Source organism: Leptonychotes weddellii, chromosome 6, assembly GCF_054177405.1.
Source record: "Leptonychotes weddellii isolate Sample4059 chromosome 6, ASM5417740v2, whole genome shotgun sequence".
Lineage (NCBI taxonomy): Eukaryota > Metazoa > Chordata > Mammalia > Carnivora > Phocidae > Leptonychotes > Leptonychotes weddellii.
The window spans coordinates 74,670,712-74,677,783 of NC_138374.1; the positions used below are offsets into that span (position 1 = coordinate 74,670,712).

The 7,072-nt window shown below is 37.8% G+C and overlaps 1 pseudogene; it reads left to right on the forward strand.

Annotated features, from left to right (window-relative positions):
* Positions 1 to 323: 323 nt before the first annotated feature.
* On the forward strand, positions 324 to 1,562 carry LOC102726244 (small ribosomal subunit protein eS4, X isoform-like; annotated as a pseudogene).
* The last annotated feature ends 5,510 nt before the right edge of the window (positions 1,563 to 7,072 follow it).

Genomic DNA, 7,072 nt, shown 5'->3' on the forward strand with positions numbered 1-7,072 from the left:
CTTGCTGAATCATGGATGGTTTTATATTCCTCTAAATGCTTTTCAGCATTATTCTAGAAAGCAGGCACATTAGTTGGAACTAGTGTGATTTTTTTTTTTCTAAAATGGCTTTTAGATTTGTTAGCTGTGTCCAGAGCAGTGCTCAGTGTAGGACTAATTATCCCCACTACTAAGAAAATACCTTTCTGAGTATTAATTATCTCCACTAATAGGATATCCTTTTTTTATTGTTGTTGGTTTTTGTTTTGTTTTTGTTTTTGTTTGTTTGTTTGTTTTAGAGAGAGCATGAGCAGGTGGGGAAGAGGGAGAAGGTGAGACTCTCAAGCAGACTCCACACTCAGTGTGGAGCCTGACACAGGGCTTGATCTCATGACCCTGAGATCATGACAGGAGCCAAAATCAAGATTCAGACACTTAATGGACTTAGCCACCCAGGCACCCCTAGGATATCTTTCTGAGTACTCTAACTTATGTAGATTTTTTTTTTCCCATTCTGAAAATTAGAGTTTTCCACTTGGCTAGTTAGAACATGAACTATCCTTGGTTCTGTGTGAGCCCTGAGAAGCATTCCTCTGTTCTTTTCAGGCTCTTTGCATAGCCTTAGGGAGTTTCCTCATAAGCTTGTGTCAGTCAATATTCAACTTAAGACTTAGAGAGTACTCTACTCTCTTTTCTCAGGTACCAGAAGGAGATGGTTCTCTTGTTGTGCCTAGCACAGCCATGGCTCATGATCCCCAGAAACATCTGAAGTATATAGCATCTTCAGAGCATTGGATGCTGAATAAACTGACCACTGGGTTTGTCCTTCATCCATCTACTGGTCCTCATAAGCTAAGAGAATGTCTCCCTCTCATTATTTTCCTAAGGAACAGACTTAATAATGTCCCAACATGAGATGAAGTAAAGAAGATCTGTATGAGGCATTTTATTAAGATTGATGGCAAGATCTGAACTGATACAACCCACCCTACTGGTTTTATGGATGTCATTAGCATTGTCAAGACTGAAAAGAATTTCTGTCTGATCCGTGACAACAAGGGTCACTTTTCTGTTCATTGAATTAAACCTGAGGAGGCCAAGTATCAGTTGTGCAAACTGAGAAAGAACTTTGTGAGAACAAAAGGAATCCCTCACCTGGTGACCCATGATGCTGGCATCATCCACTCTCCTGATCCACTCATCAAGGTGAATGACACCATTCAGATTGATTTGGAGACTGGGAAGATTACTGATTTTATCAAGTTTGACACTGGTAATCTGTGTATGGTGACCAGAGGTGCTAATCTGGGAAGAACTGGTGTGATCACCAACAGAGAGAGACAACCTGGTTCTTTCGATGTAGTTCCCATGAAAGATGCCAATAGCAACAGATTTGCCAACTGGCTCTCCAACTTTTTTGTTATTGGGAAAGGCGACAAGCCATGGATTTCTCTTCCCTGTGGAAAGTGTATTCACCTCACCATTGCTGAAGAGAGAGACAAGAGACTGGCAGCCAAACAGAGCAGTGGGTAAAATGGTCTCTAGGTGACTTGATTGGAAGTCTTTAGAATTAATTAAAGATAATACAGAAAAACTGGGGGGGAAAAAAAAAAAGACTTGGAGAGGACTCCAAATCTCAGAAGCCATCTCTTTCGAAAGCTCTTTTCTCTCCAGTCCTCTGTCCTGTGAACTCCAACTGCCTTAGCCTTCTTAGCCACCTATTTCTGTCCTTTAATCTCAGAAATAGCCAGGCTGCACCTGGGTTACTCCTCAACAGTACAGCTTGGAAAGTCTCTGCAGACCAAAACTCAAGGCAGTCATTGTGCTCACTAATCTGTTTTCTCTCTCACAGGAATCCCTGTCCTAAGCTCCAATATATGAAAAGTATTGTTTTATATATTTTATTTATTTATTTTTGTTGTTTTTTTCATGTAGGAGGGAAAAATTAGTATCTGTTATACTATACTGGCTTGAAGCAGAAATCCCACAGGGATGTTTTAATTTTTCTAAGGGATTTTTATTGTTTCCCTGTAGGGAGTGCAATATAAAACCTTTCATATCTTTCCATGAAATCTTCAGTAAAATAATCAGTAAATAACAAACTGTTGATAGTAAATATATTTTGAGAAGGTACAGAGACTCTTAGTCCTTCTTCAGTAAGTAGGAAGTGGATACAACTTCAAATGGGCAAGAACTTTGCTTGTTTATCAGCACATCCCCAGAATCTACAACTATGTTTGCATATAGTAAATAGTAAACACTTAATAAATGATTGCTGAATAATGTTAAGATATTGGCTAAAGAACTAAATATGCCCATTAAGATATATAAGATTTTCTGCTCTGATTTCTAAATATAACTTGTCATCAAGTTCTGTAATTTAGAGTAATTAAGAAATGTTAAAGCGCTTCATGCCTACATTTGGTATAATTGTCAAGTTAATAAACATACCCTGCCTCTGTCCCCCAGACATTACTAAATTCTTTTTTTTTTTTAAAAGATTTTATTTATTTATTTGAGAGAGAGAATGAGAGACAGAGAGCATGAGAGGGAGGAGGGTCAGAGGGAGAAGCAGACTCCCTGCCGAGCAGGGAGCCCGATGCGGGACTTGATCCCAGGACTCCAGGATCATGACCTGAGCCGAAGGCAGTCGCTTAACCAACTGAGCCACCCAGGCGCCCTGACATTACTAAATTCTTGATGTCACTAACAATGATAATCAAGAAGGAGAACTTTGTAGGTCTTCTGAGAAGCCTCTTTAGTTTCAGTCTGTTAGAACCATTCTGACAAATACTGCTCATAAGCCTCCAGGAGTAGAAAGCTCTACTTTTATTTTAAGCTGTATAGAGAGAGGACTTCAAAATACGTCAATTACAAAATTTCATGACCTTGTGACATTCTAAATCACAATACTATCACTTTTTTTTTTTAGATTTTTTTTATTTATTTGACAGAGAGAGAGAGAGCACAAGTAGGCAGAACAGCAGGGAGAGGGAGAGGAAGAAGCAAGCTCTCCACTGAGCAGGGAGCCTGACGTGGGGCTCGATCCCAGGACCCTGGGATCATGACCCGAGCCGAAGGCAGCCGCTTAACCGACTGAGCCACCCAGGCGCCCCACAATACTATCACTTTTAAAATCGGTTTGATGTGAGTTATAAAAATACTTATAGATTTCTACCTAGTAAATACAGTTCTTGGAATTATTTTAAGAGGGCAATGGTATCATAGAATCAATAATAATGTAATATATTAAAATGATAGAATTTCTGACATAATACTATCCCATTATTAAAATTATATTGTGACTGCTTTGTAGGCACATGGAAGAACCCTATGATTAATAAATTAAGTGAAATGTATAGAACATGAAAACAAATTTATGACACTGTGGTAAAATGTGTGTGCAGATCAAGGACAATTAGAAAGGAGTGCAGAATAATGAAAATGTCTGACTTGTTAAGGTGGATAGATGGTGAATAATTCTTTATACAAAATACAGATTTAGAGAAAGAGTAGCTATAAAAAAGGCTATTTGCAGCTCAAATATCTATTGTAAAGCTAGGTTTAATGTGGGTCACATTTGCAAATATGGAACATCAGTTTTCACTCCTTAAAATCTTTCTCATATGCCTAATGTATGATATTAAGTATTAAACTTTTTCTAGGCTATGTGAAAATATTCACATTTGTAACCCAAGGGAAATTGTAATTTTCATCTGGGCTTGTGGCATAAGAATACTCATAATTTGTTACTATTTTGTACAGTTAGTTCTGGGGGCTTTGAGACCCTTATTTTATGCTCCTATTCCAGCATCCTCTAATCATGGATACTGACAGCAGTTTCAGTATTGCTCAGTGTTAGTACAGAAAACAAGAGTGACTAGCCAAGCTTCACCATTGCTCACGCAAGCGGACTGCTGAAGTGACAGAATTAGGGCTAATTTAAATGAAATGTGTACCTTGTCTCATGTGACGGGAGTGTAAGCCTTACTGACATTGTGACAGTTACAATTATCTAAGGGAGTGAATAGCTTTCGATTGCCAAGCTACATCTTAAAAAAAGGAGCACACTCTGTTGAAAAACAAGGAGCCCAAACAGATATGTAACATACACACTCACACACACACACACACATTAGGAAACATCCGGGCTTGTGGGATACGCATGCACACAACACATATATTTGTAAGAGCAAAGTAAATACCCCTAATGACTAAATTAACATCTCCAAGAATCTCTAAGACTCTAAAATGAAAATCAGTTCCCAAATGATCAACTTCTGAGATAAATATGCCACTTGTGCAATTTTCTTCTAAACCAGAACATAAAGCAAAGACACCAAATGAAGATATGCTGGGACACTCCTAAATTACACACACACACACCCCAAAGGGACAATGGCATAGCCTAGAGGTTAAAATAAATTTCTTTCCCATAAAAATTGCACATGTTAATTTAACAGTCTTTAGTAAAACTCAGTGAACACAATCCAGCTATAAAAGTCTTATACAATTCAGCCCAGGATACTCAACTAGGAGAACTCCACTTATATTGATACTTTATGTCTATAAAATTTGTTAATATTTTAATATGAAATAAATTATATATACATATAACATGTGTGTACATATATGTATATGTGTACATATATTCATACATGCATACATATACATCATCCTGAAAAATGACCTTATACTCAAACAGTACATAAATGATATCTCCATGCACCCTGTTTCTTTCATAACATTGAAATCCCCTGGCCTTCTATTCCTGATGAAATTCTTCTTTTGAAGTCAGCAATATAAATATATATTTCCATCAAAATCCTTCAGAGTTATAAAAGGTTGAATAAGTTCAGAATTCTGAGCAGTCACCAAGGACACATCATTTAATGCAGTTTTTCCTTTACCATGTAATGCAGTATCCTAGAAATACTAAAGTTAATGCTGTACTCTTAATGCATATGGAAAATAAATATGAATTTGAGAAATCTTTGTATGCATATTTATTTGATTTTCAGGTGAATGCTAATTCTTGGCTTTTTTGAAGATTTTATTTATTTGAGAGAGAGAGAATCAGTGAGAAAGTAGGAGTGGGAGGAGGGGCAAAGAGAGAGAAGCAGACTCCCTGCTGAGCAGGGAGTCTGATGCAGGACTTGATCCCAGGACCCTGAGATCATGACCTGAGCCAAAGGCAGATAGTTAACCAATGGAGCCACCCAGGCACCCCTTAATTCTGGTTTTTATAGTGGGTTCAGGATTGACAAAATTCCAGAACACAAACAGAGGTATGCAGCATCGCAGAATGTCTAAGTGAGATCTCAGCTCCCACTTCACACTTCTCAGAGCACCCATCTCTTTAGCTGCAAGCATTTCTTTTGGCTGCCCCCTAAAAATGACTAGTTCCATCAACAGATACTGTGAGCACCCATTACATGCTGAGCACTTTCTTTTGGCATACAACAATGAGTTTTTGTGTGTCAAAATCAGGAATGTCTCCGATATAATATCCTTGGGTCTACTTGCTTCTTGTTCAGAAAATAAATGTCGTAGGAGCACCATTATTCCATATGTTTATCATTTTGGAACTGTTTTTCATTTTAGATTTTTTAAGATATTAATGTAGTTATTAGGTGCCTATCAGCAGGGAATCCTAGGTTCATTCCTTGATCGCTGTGTGATCTTGTACAGGTTATACTTAAGCCTTCTATTTCAATGATTACTTATATGAGTCTTCCATAGAGGTGTTGAGAAGAGTAAATATATGTCTATATCCATATATCTATATATAAATATGCATTTATATATTGATAAATACATACATTTATATACATACTTGTACATAATAAGCACTTAAGAGAGCATAGTTACTATTTTTTTTTCCTACTGTTGTCAGGATCCAGTGGAGTCATAGATGTGTGAACTAGCTATGAAAATGATGTGTGGTAATGGTTCACAGTGGCCACGTGGAGAGCCATGGGAACACACAGCAGAGGCGCCTAATGGAGACAAGGTGGGTGGAGGGATGGGCAGTGACAGAGGGCCTCCTAGAGGAAGTGACTGAAGCGATGAACACCACAGCTAACTAAAAGTTAGTGAGGAAAACGGAGAGGGGCACAGAGAGAGAAAGGGGAGGGGAGAAGAACTCCCTTAGAAAAAGAGGGGCAAGAACCGTGTGGCCAAATGTCTTCCTTATGCAAGACATGGTTGACGGCACATGCAGGGGAATGGAACTGAAAGCTGAGTCTGCCTGGAAAGCCACCGTGCAGCACATATAAAAGGAAAATGTTTAGGAAACATAAGGTATGTCATGAATTATTTGGAGATTTAAAGAACTTGGAAATTAGCACACTAGGGATCCCAAAATGACTAAAGTTGGTTATGTTGTCAGTTCCAGGGTTTAGAATCCAAGTTTTCTGGAATGGCATTGTCCTTAAGTTGAAGTGAAATGTACATGATGATTCTGTATCCCCCAAATCATTCCTTTCATCCCTAACTGCACCAGGGAGCTGCTCGAGTGTACAGAACACGAGATTACTTTGAATTGAGCAGTCTCCCAGCCCAATCATCATCTCTTCAAAATTCGGAGAACACTGTGTCAAGAATTCACTAAACCACTACCATTGATATTTGAGAAATCAGAATAAAAGTGCTAAAAGGCTAGAAGATGGAAAATACTAATTACTTTCAAAGAAGGAAACCCAAATATCTGATCTAGTCTTAAAATCAATCCCAATATTGGTTCTAGAACTATTTGTTTCAGGGATATTAAGAAACTATCTGGAAAGATACACACTTAAAACTTGCACAGCCACAATGAAAATAAGTGACTACAGATTGAACTCATTTACTTCTTACATAGGGTCAAGAGATTAGGAAATGAGTGCACAATGGCCCTTATGGAGATGATATTTATAATGGTTATTTGTCATAAAAGTATTTGATAAATTCTTGTAGAAACATAACTATATAAGCATATGTTGGTGAATGTAAGGACATCTGGACTGATAATTTTAAGAAGGATAATTTTCAAAGTACCTAAAATATGCACAATTTCAATCTGTAATCCTTCCTGGCCATTCACTACATGTAT